The sequence below is a fragment of the Mauremys reevesii genome, linkage group 6 (genome assembly GCF_016161935.1).
Source record: "Mauremys reevesii isolate NIE-2019 linkage group 6, ASM1616193v1, whole genome shotgun sequence".
NCBI lineage: Eukaryota > Metazoa > Chordata > Testudines > Geoemydidae > Mauremys > Mauremys reevesii.
Window position 1 is genome coordinate 32755355 of NC_052628.1, and position 12082 is coordinate 32767436.

A 12082-nucleotide genomic window follows, 5' to 3' on the forward strand; every position below is an offset into this window, starting at 1 on the left:
CTGAGGAAACCAAAACATGTTTGCTTTAGGTTAATCCAATTTTTTATCTCCAGTTTGGCCAGCAAGCCAAAAAATTATTTGCACAGCTCTACTGATGGTGCAATTGTATAGTATGATGATATGTATTGTACATGATTGTTCTCTTCATTACATTTTATTCCTGAATTAAAAGTTCAACAACAACAACAAAGAGGAAACGGGGGCAGACTTTGGCCCAGGAATATATAAAATTAAGGCTAGATTCTGCCCTGGTGTAATTAGTAGAGCTACGCTAGGGGAGAACTTGTTCAATTGTGTTGCTACTAAGAACCTGTTCTCCAGGCAACATTGCTGAGGTTCTTCCAACACCAGAATCTATTGGTGGGCTGGTTTTAGAGTAACAACACACAGGACTGTAATTTTTGAATTTCAGCCAGAGTTTTCTCTTCTGTTCCTTTGTGCACACCCACCCTTGTCCTACAGATTGCCTACCTGTGGAATGTGTGCTGTGCTTTATTCTGCTACATGAGACAGAATATATGGTGAGAAAGGAATGCCTTTCCACTTCACTTTTATGGATATTTGCCTTCACAGATTGCTTAAATGGAGCACTGAGGACTATGGAACATTGATTTCAAAGGAACTGGTCCCATTTACGTCACGTCTGTTTCTTACAGTAGCTATGTTAATTTAATGAAAATATTTTATGATCACAGCAGCTATCACCTTCTTTAATCCTGGTGAGAGAAAGACAGAAATGATCCTACAGTCAAGGCCCCCTCCTCCTCTTCTTCCTCCTCTCGATGGAGGGGTGAATTTGGGAAAGTCATGTCCTCCCAATTTAAAGATCAGGAGTTCTCAAACTTTTTTTTCTTGGGACCCCCTTTGAAAATATTTCAGGCTGTGATGATCCCCCTTCTTACCATGCCACCTTTACTTCTGCATTGCTGCTGGTTGCAGCACTGCCTTCAGCCAGCAGCCGCCATTCTTGTGACCCCTGCCCCCACACTACTCTCTTGACCCCCTTTTGGGTCGGTACCTCCAGTGTGAGAACCGCTGTTATAGATCATAACAACACGAAGAACAGGCACCATGGCGAAATAAGTGTAATTTTTCATGCTGGATTTAGTTTTAGATATTAATTAACAGCATTCATTTGTTGTGTTGTTAATTACTGTTAGATCAGATTTTATAGGAACCAGAAACAGAGGAAGGACAGAATGAGGAGGACAGGAATGAGAAACACAAAGAAAACTTAGATCCATATCATATATTTCAAAAATAACAGGCCAATTTATCTAAAGTTAAGCACCTTTCAATCAGATGGAAAGTTACAAGTTAGAACATTCTGGTCATGCAAAACTGGCAAGCTTCAAAAAAGCCATCTACGTGAGTTAGTGAATTCTGAATTTGCTTCCCTGTTGCCACATACCAGTCAGTTTGTCCCAGGAACGTGTAACAATATGGACTGGCTTTAAGAGAGAGATGTTTGCAGACAAACTCTCTCTAATCCAATCAATGTATTGCTTTGATGCTAGAAATCCCTTCCAAAACCAGTCTGAATTGAACAGCAATAGGGCCACACTAATCCCAGGTATAATGCCATTGACATCTACACATTTTTGCAGCTCAAGACCATAGTAGATTTTTTGTTGCAGTATGTTATCTAAAAGCAAACCAAGACTCCCATGTATGTATACATTCTAGGATTAATTTAAAGTTAGCAATCCCAGACAGTAATTCAAATACCTTTAAGCAACAGAGTTACCCGTTGACCTTCAGAGAGGGTGGATGTTTTGGTATGTTTCCTTTTATCATGCCTTTTGCAATTAGAATTTCATACAATAATGGACTACAGAAGTGCAAAACAAAATCAAACCCTTCCAACCCTCGACTCGTGCCAACAGTTCCATGGAATCTGTTCCCAGCACAAGAGGTCAGGGGATTTACGCTTCTAACCACAGTTTCCTTGCAACATGGGATACCCCTTTAATGGTGCACAATAATTCTTCTAAACCAGCCTATAGCCTGGATAAAGATTATTGCTTGCGTTCTCTTTCTTATACTACATACAAGTGCATTCTTCTCCTGACATACTGTGGACCTCCCATTTGTCTCTAACTTTTTCTGCTTTCATTCAATTTGCCATGATGACAAGTAACCCTGCTACACTTCTGTGGTTTCTGGGTATTGTATCTCTGCACTGTTTCTTCTTTGTCTTGTTATTTTACTGTTGTATCTTTGAAGAGACTTGAATATTTTTTTTTTAAAAATCAGTGGTGATGCCTCAACATTTTTCTTTGCATGCTGCTTTGTCTCCCGTCCTTGGGTTTTACTTAAGAGCTTTTACTTGCTGTTGTATTCACTCCTAATTCTAGCCCTTGTGTATTACTGTAATGCAAACATAATTGACAAATATCCATTATGTTGAAATTATGACCCACTTGCTAATTTGTACTGTACTGAATGTTAGCAAAATGTCCCTTATTTACACAGGTATGTTTGCTTTTAGATAAAGCAGACTTGGACGTGTTTCATTTAAACATGGTGATATGATTAGATTATGAACTAGTTTAGAAAAGCATTTGCTATTGTAAGATGGTGTCAGTTCACTCACTCCTGCCACACCATACTGAAAGACTGGGAGAAGCAGCACATTGTGAGATATAGGGCCTGATCCTTCTCTTACTGATGTTGGCATAGAAAATGAGTAAGTCCGTCCAGGCCCACTGATGCGGGCAGGAGGGGAGGGGAAAATTCCTCAGGGGCTCGGGTGATTTAAAAGTGCCCAGGGACCCCCATCTGCTGTCACTTCTGGGAGCCCTGGGCCCTTTTAAATCGCTCGGGCGGGCCGCAGGACTCCTAGGTGAGTGCAGGGTGGTACCGGTGGCGGTGAAGTCAGCTGGGCAGGCATGTGGAAGCCCTGGCCTTGCCAGAAGAGCACTCCCAGCAGCGTAGCCGGCAGCTCACTGGGCACCAGCAGCACAGCCAGCAGCAGCTTGGGCCCATTGACTGTTCTGCCCTAGGGCCCGGAATTGCTGTTGGCAGGCCTGAGTCTGTCAAAGTCAATGGAGTTTCAGACTTGTAAAATCAATGCAAGCAAGAGGACAATCAGACTCCTAATGTGGTAGCAAATGGGAGGGGAGACTATCACTCTCCAAAACAGTGGAGACTTGGGCTGATGATCAGAGAGTATAAAGAGTCTACAAGACTTAATAACAGTTCTAAGCATCTCTTTAGCTAATCCTTCTGGTTGGCGACAAGAGCTCAGATCTAATACACATGTTTTTGCTTTTGCTTGCGTTATTAAAGTAATCCTGAAGAGCTAGAGTGTTTGTGTGTGTGTCCTCTGCATGTGTGTGCATGTATGCACATGCACTTGTACAGAATAGAAGAGAAAGGAGGACTAATGACGTTAAACAAGAGTAGAGTTTTGCTGAATCAGATCCAACATTCAGGTGGTTCAGAGTCGCTGTGCTTTAACAGGTGCATCTGTAAGTGCAATAGTATTGAAATGACGCATTCATCTTATTTTTAGGCTGGCTCTCATGGCACTGAAGGTAACTATGTCAGTCATCCTGCGTGTTTGCATCTCCCTGCTGAAAACATTCACTGGATACTTAGGTACTTTTCTTTTCTTATCACAGCCCCCATCCTGGTGTTTAGCTCATTCATACAACAATCATTTTCTGGCAATGCCTTATGATTGCACTAACATAGCCAGTAGGCAATGTCACTATAAATTAAACACACTGGGCCAGATTCTCCAGTTCACTAAGGCCACTTAGCTCCATGTAAGTGGCATAAAGTGGCTTTAAAGCAACCAGACATGGCCAGTAGAGAAATCTCTGTCGGAGACGGCTCTGCTTTTTCCTGTATAGCTATCCCCCTTGCATGGGTGAAAGCACAGGAGAGGTGCATGTTATGGGAGTGAGGTGGTGGAATAGGGAGCAGAGGTGGCATGGAAGAGCTTAGATCCGTTACACCCAATTTTCCTCTATAAATCAGAACTGCTCCTGTGCAGCTCTAGCTTGTGCTAAGGCTAGGTGGCTGAGGCTCAGAGAGTCGCACTAACTGCCCGAAACCCCCTTTCTACACTTCATACAAGTGGAGCTCAGGAGGAGTGGAGAATCTGCCTCAGTGGACCTAATTCTGATCTCATTAATATCAGTGTAACTCAATGGACTTAGGTGAAGTTATTCCTGATTTATATCAGTGACAGTGAGATCAGAATTAAATATAGCTATCTCCAGCAACGTAAGGAACTTGTTTTATCAATATACCACCAAAAACCTGCCAGAGTACCAGAAGCCCAGGCCCCCGATGAGGATGTTCTGCCACTAGCCATTGAGAGTTTAACCCAGCAGCTGGCAGTGGGCCTGTATGAAGGGACAGGCCCTCACCCTGGTATAGAGAGACTAACTAGCTCCTCTGGGCCTGTTCCATGATAAGGAGATGCACCTGCAAGGCTTGTTCAGGAAGGAGGGGAAGGATCTTAAAAGGAATGAACAGGAAGAAGGCTGCTCCACCCAGAGATGGCTGGTAACAGAGGTCTTCCATCTCAGAAGACAGCTGTGAGACACACTGCTCCCGAACCCACCTTGACTGACAGTAAAGCAAGACACCATGGGAAGAGAGGTAGAAAGTAAACCCCATGATTCACTAGGGGCTGCCTGAGAGGCTGGTCCTTCTTCCAGACAGATCCTTCTCTCTTGCAAGGGGAAAGGAAGAAAAGGAGTCTGCCCCCTGCTTGTGGTTGCCAACTGGGGGAGAAGAGAGGGTAGTGATGGTCAGTGGGACCTGTGAAGTCCAGGGAGCCCTGTCCCCACCACAACCTGATCCAAAGCTCACTATTGTCAATTAGAGTCTTTCTATTGAGTTAAATAGGCATTAGACTGAGCCCAATATGAGCAAAGTAAGAGGAATATTATAGAACTTAGGCAGGGACCCATCACCAGAGGATTTCCAAGCTATTAATGTTCTAATTGCTTGTTTGATTTCCTCAGTAGTCACTGTTGTATTAAATATTTCATAATTCTCATGCTCGACCTTGAATAGCAGGAGTTTGTTAAAGAATTTGTGCACTAGAGTAGAACTTGCTAATTTGCGCAAATAATTGGGAGAATCATTGAAAAGTGTTAAGCTCTCCAGATTTCCTCACTGGCCATTTGATTGTCACATCCATATGTTGCGCACTGGCTTAAATTAGATTGTAAACTCTTCAGGGCAGAGACTTAAACTATGTGTAGCACTGAGTACAATGGGACTCAGATTTGACTAGTGTCTCTGGGCACTTTTGACACATAACCAACATAATAATTGGCCGGGAAGCAAGCAAACTTTTGTTAAAAGTAAAGATAATACATTATGAAATGTACTTTATTTATTTGGAAAGTGTTATTTAGTCTGAATAATGTTTAGATGATGTTTCACAGTAGGCCAGTAAAAGGTCATTAGTATATTTTCTAAGGATGAGTTGGAGACGACTCTTAGGAGCTCTCTGTTAAAATTCAGTCACTGTACTGAATGGGAGTGGGGTGTGGAATGATTTCCATGACAATCACCTCCACTCTCCTACTTTCTGATGTTATTGCATATTATTTCTTATAGAAGAAGGAGAATAATAATTACTTTGACCTTTGCATTGGATGGTGAGATATAGCCACGTTGGGTATCATGTTTTATACCCAGGGCATGGCTGTCAAGAAAAAGTACTAAAACTAAAAAGTCTCAGCATGAAAATGAGTAAATTTATTATATTCTGTTATACTCTTAGATCCTGTTACTGTGATTACCTGATTCAATTTGTACAAGTAAAGATCTATCACTCAGTTCTTTTATTGGAATATCTCATCACGGTAATTGAACTCTGCCTAAGAGTAAGAATGGCAATAACTATGTCCCTTCCTTTCCTGATGGAAAAGGTGAGTGTAGGGTTTTTGTTGGTTTTTAACTCTTGTGAGGGTATTGTTGCAGGGAAGCTTGGGGGAGGAGGTGGGTTTTGCATTTTATTCTGAATGCTATGAGGGAAGTGATCATTCTCATTTGCCTACTGATTCCACAGTCTGGGTTTGCCTCATATGAAGGTTATGTTGCTGAAGGTTATGTTGCTAAAGGTCATGAGCGTCCTTTATTGTGGACAGTTCTTTGCTCCAGTGGAATGAAGCTGGTCATGAGAGGTCATAGTCGTGGATAAAGAGAGGAACAGTCTCTCAGATAGGTAAAACCAGTTTAATGCAGGGCTTTGAAAATCAGGACACAGACCTTGCAATGGACTTTGGGTTCAATGGGAAGCCTGTGCAGAGAGAAATTCCCCTGTTCTGTTCATTCCCTCTGAAGCTTCTGTCACTGACCACTGTCAGAAGACAAGATACTGGGCAAGATGAACCACTCATGGCCACTTGTGTTTTTATGTTCTTAAATTAATAAGATCGGTTCCTTGGGCCCCGTGCCACTGACTGGGTGAACTGCTGTGTTCTGCACAAGCTGGTGCTTTCAGGGAACTGCAGTAGTTGAGCCTAGATGTTACAAAGACTTGGCTAGATCTGAGTTTGATGGGACTGGGCACAATCTCCTAACTAGCTGCAGATTCAAGTGGATTTTTGCTGCCATGCCTATTGGGTTTTCAAGGGCAATGTAGAGTTTAGGAGGACAATGAAGCTGCAGGCCAGTTTAACAATCTGCTGACAGATGCTGACAATGGATGAAGCTGATTATGGAGGATGAGAGTTCTTCTTTCTTCCCACCAGCACCATGTCAGAGATGAAGCTGATCCTTTTAAGATCTCCTTGTTTTAAATTTGACTAGCTATTTGATTATTGTAACAGATATGGCAATTTCTTGCAATATCCTCATAAAACCTTACTGAATTAATTTTAAATAGCATTGGAGTCAATTGTATTAAAAATGCAAAGTTTATGGTATTACTGTGGAATTGTATGGAATTTCCATAGGGGGAGACATGACCAATATAAACATTGGGAAGTGTTCTGAGCTTCAAAGAACTATCTGAAAAAATGTTCCAGACAAGAATGAATTTATGGGACAAACAATGTTAGGTGGGTTTCTCAGGAAATTTGTAGGGGAGGTGTATGCAAAAGTGCCCCCTCCAATTATGCAAGAACTCAGCCTTTTGACACTTCACCCTGAGGAGTGGACCTTTGTCTGCTGTTTACCTGGTCCTAAGATCAAAGTCACAAATTGTATAAAGGAGTGACTCACAGAGTCACAAGGCTTCTTGTTCTGAGCAAAAGTGGTTATGAATTTGTACCCACAGAAAATTTCTTGGTGAGGTTTGAAGGACTGACTCCTACCAGAGCCCTTGTTGGAGCTGGGGGTGATCTCTGGTAAGCTTATTATAATGTGTGTAAGGTGGGGGGGGGGTTATTGTTTTTCTAATGCTTTCACCTTAAAATAAATCTACTTGCTTAGGAAGGGCTTTGTGGTAACTTAAGTGTGAGCAATTACACTGTTTATAGCCTCTGAGGAGAAAGCAAAACAGGCTTCTTAGGAAGTCTGACTTGCTTGGGAATTTACAGAGTAGACAGGGAACTGTGCAGCCTGGAAAAATCCCAGTCAGAAGGAGAGAGACATGGGTCTCAACATAAAAAAAGTGATGGTTGAAGAGCCCGGAGCCTAGGGAACCCTTGCTGGACCACAGGCAGGGAATACAGGGGAAGTTGCCCTGAACTGTCACAATGGTGTCAAACAAAAATATAGAGCAATTCTGCTATTTGAATTTAGTCTTCCTTTGAACTGTTATAGGTGTTTATATTACATCCAGGAAGAAAAGCAAATACAAAAGACATGAACTTTATTTAATAACTTCATGCATTCCAGAACCTGCAATTTAAACTTCAGCACTTTGATTAAGCATACATCTATTGTTGAAACATCATTCAAATGCATTCATAAGCTTTCAGGACTTATGTTGTAATTGTTGACTGAAAACAGTGTAACAATCTACTCTAAGTGGTTCTCTGGTACAGTGAACAGGTTAATCTTGTCTGAATTGCTCTTTTATATAGAAAGAGTTTAAGGCTCTACCCTGATTTTTATTGCTTTAAATAAACAGCTATAAAATGTTCAATAAATTGTAAGGAATATTTTTGATTAAGCTTAATTTAAACATGCCTAACCTATAATTTTAATCAGGGTTTATGATTTACATAACCTTAAAGTGATCATGAATAGAATATCTTAGCAAATCCATGACTGCCTAGGACTTTACAATTATCACTCTTCTGCACACTATGACCATTCAGAATGACATGATGGTAGTGGGGATTGAAGACAGAGCTTCCTGCATCCCTCCCACCTGAGCTAGAGGAAATGACACTACGCTTGCATGGCTACACTTGCAGATGTAGAGTGCTTTGAGTTAAACCCGCCTTCGTAGAGTGCAGTAGTGGAAGCGCTGCAGTCTGTCCACACTGACAGCTTCAAGTGCACTGGCGTGGCCACATTTGCAGCACTTGCAGCGGCATTAGGAGTGGTGCGTTATGGGCAGCTATCCCAGGTCTGTTTTCCTCCCCAGCTTTCTTCTTTCTGAGCTGGATTGCTCCCTTTTCATCCCTGTCTCCAGCTAGAGCATGCTCTGCAGGGCTGGAGGAGTGAGGCTATCAGGGTCTAGTACAGGCCTTTAACCCCTTCCAGCGCAATGAGGGTTTGTATACCTCATCACAGTCCACATCTTTCTTAAAGTGTGATTCCCAAAGTTGGACACAGTACTCCAGCTGAGCCTTCCCTAGTGCCGAGTAGGGTGAACAATTACCTCTCACATCTTACATACAACATTACTGTTAATTCATTCCAGAATTACATTTGGGTTTTTTAACAGCATCAGTGGTTGCTCCTATTCAATTTATGATCCATTATAACCCCCAGATCTTTCTCTGCAGTACTGCTTCACTCTCAATGTTTCATTAGTGTTATCCCTCTAGTTCAGGTGGGAGGGATCCAGGAGACTCTATCTTCAATCCCCACTACTATCAGTCTGAGTGGTCAGAGTTATTCCCCATTTTGTATTTGTGCCGTTGATTTTTCCTTCCTAAGTGCAGTACTTTGCATTTGTCTTTATTGAATTTCATTTTGTTGATATCAGACCAATTCTCCAATTTATCAAGATCATTCTGAATTCTAATCCTGTCCTCCAAAGTGCTAGCAACACTTCCCAGCTTGGGGTCATCAGCAAGTTTTATAAGCATACTCTACACCCATTTATCCAAGGCATTAATGGAAGTATTGACTAGTACCAGACCCAGGACAGAGCCCTGCAGGACCTCACTAATCCTTCCAGTTTGACAGAAAACCTTTGATAACACTCTTTGAATACAGTCTTTCAACCTGTTGTTCACCCACCTTACAGTAATTTCACCTAGACCATATTTCCCTAGCTTTCTTCTGAGACTGTCATGTGGGACTGTCAAAAGCCCTACTAAAATCCAGTCATATCTACTGTTTCTCCCCATCTAGCAGGCCAATTACCCTCTCAGAGAAGGACATTAGATTGGTTTCACATGATTTGTTCTTCACAAATTCATGTTGGCTATTGTTTATCTTATCCATTACATTTGAAAAAATTTATTGTTTACTAATTTGTTCTAGTATCTTTTGGGGTATCAAAGTTAAGCTGAATGGTCTGTAATTTCCCAGGTCCTCTTGGGGGGTTGTATGGGGACAGATGATGTAATCTCATCAAATAACACTTGATCCCTTTCCACTAATATCATAGTAGCTGCATATTAAAAAGCAGCTACTAAAGTTAGACATTTTTAAATCAGCAGGTCCAGATCATTTGCATCCAACAGTTTTAAAAGAGCTGGCTGAGGAGTTCATTGGACCATTAATCTTGATTTGCAGTAAGTCTTTGAATACTGGGGAAATTCCAGAAGACTGGAAAAGAACTAATGTTGTGCCCATATTTTAAAAGGGTAAATGGGATGACTTGGGTAATGGCCTAACATTCTGACATCGAGCCCAGGCAAGATAATGGAGCGACTGATATGGGACTCAATTAATAAAAAACTAAAGGAAGGTAACATAATTCATGTCAATCAACTTGGGTTTATGCAAAAAAAGTTCCTATCTAACTTAATGTCTTTTTTTTTAATGAGATTATAAGTTTGGTGTCTAAAAGTATTTGTATTGATGTAATAGACTTCTGTAAGGCATTTGACTTGGTACTGCTTGACATTTTGATTAAAAAACGAGAAGAACATAACATTAACATGGCACACATTCAATGGGTTAAAGAGTGGCTAATTGATATGTCTCAAAATGTAATTGTAAATAATGGGGACTCATTGAACAGGTGTATTCCTAGTAAGGTCTAGCAGCGGTCTGTTCTTGGCCTTACGTTATTTAACATTATCAATGACATGGCAGAAAACATATAGTCAACACTGATAAAGTTTGCAAATGACCCAAAAATTGGGGGAGCAGTAAATAATGAAGAGGACAGATCACTAATACAGAGCAATCTGGATAGCTCCATAAAATGGCCACAAGGAAATCATATGCATTTTAATAAGGCTAAATGTAAATGGATACCTCTAGAAACAAAGAATGTAGACTATACTTACAGGATGGGGGACTGTATCCTGGGAAGCAGTGACTCTGAAAAAGATTTGGGGATCGCAGTGGATAATCAGCTGAACATGAGCTGACAGTGTGACTCTGTGGCCAAAAGGGCTAATGCCCTTGGATGCATAAATAAGGGATCTCAGGTAGGAGCAGGGGTTATTTTGTCTCTGGGTGTGGCACTGGTGCAGACACTGCTGGAATACTGTCCAGTTCCGGTGTCCACAATTAAAGAAGGATGTTGAATAATTGGAGAAGATTCAGAGAAGAGCCATGAGAATAATTAAAGGATTAGACTACATGCCTTATAGTGATGGACTCAAGGAGCTCTATCTAGTTAGATTACCAAAGAGAAGGTTAAGGAATGACTCGATTACAGTCTATAAGTACATGCAAAGGAAACAAATCTTTAATAATGGGCTCTTCAATCTCTCAGAGGAAGGTATAACACAATCCAATAGCTGGAAGTTGAAACTAGACAAATTCAGACTGGAAATAAGGTGTAATTTTTTTTAACAGCAAGGAAAAATTTACAAAGGGTCATGGTGGGTTCTCCATCACTGACAATTTTTAAATCAAGATTAGAGGTCAGACTAGATGATCATAATGGTCCCTTCTGACCTTAAAGTCTATGAGTCTATGAGTTTTTCTAAAAGGAATGCTCTCAGCCATAGAACTTCCCCAAAATTACTCTGAGAGCATTCCTTTTAGAATTTTCCCCTTTTTGAAGACAGGTGCAATGTTTGCCCTTCTCCAGTCCTCTGGGACCTCACCCATCCTCCATGAGTTCTCAAAAATAAGCGCTAATGGCTCAGAGATTACTTTGGCTAGTTCCTTTAGTACTCTGGGGTGAATTTCATCAGGTTTTGACAACTTGAATATATCTATCTTATCTAAATATTTTTTAACTTGTTCATTTCCCATTCTGGTCCAAGATCCTCCTTCCTCCTAGTTGTTAATATTAACTGTGTGAAGCATCTGGTCACAATTAATCTTTTTAGTGAAGACCGAATTGAAAAAGGTATTAAGTGCTCAGTCTTATGTCTTCTCATTTGCTCTCCTCCCTTCCCCATTAAATAATGGACCTACCCTTTCTTTTAACATTCTCTTACTTCTAATGTATTTGGAGAACCTCTTCTAATTGCCTTTTATGACCCTTGCTAAGTATAGCTCATTTTATGCCTTACCCTTTCTGATTTTGTCCCTACATGCTTGTGCTATTGTTTTATATGCATCCTTAGCAATTTGTCCTTGTTTCCATTTTTTGTATGATTCCTTTTTGATTTTCGAGTCCTAAAAGAGCTCTTGATGCCACCATATTGGTCTCTTACGATTCCTCCTGTCTTTCCTCTGCATCTGGATAATTTGCTGTTGTGCCTTTCATATTGTCACTTTTAGAAACTGCCAGCTCTCCTTTTTCACTTAGATAACCTTCATTTCTACATCCTTTATTTCTGATGTACTAGTACGCTCAACAATTTTTCTAAGTCCGTATTGTGTAAGAGTTAAACAGTTCACGTAA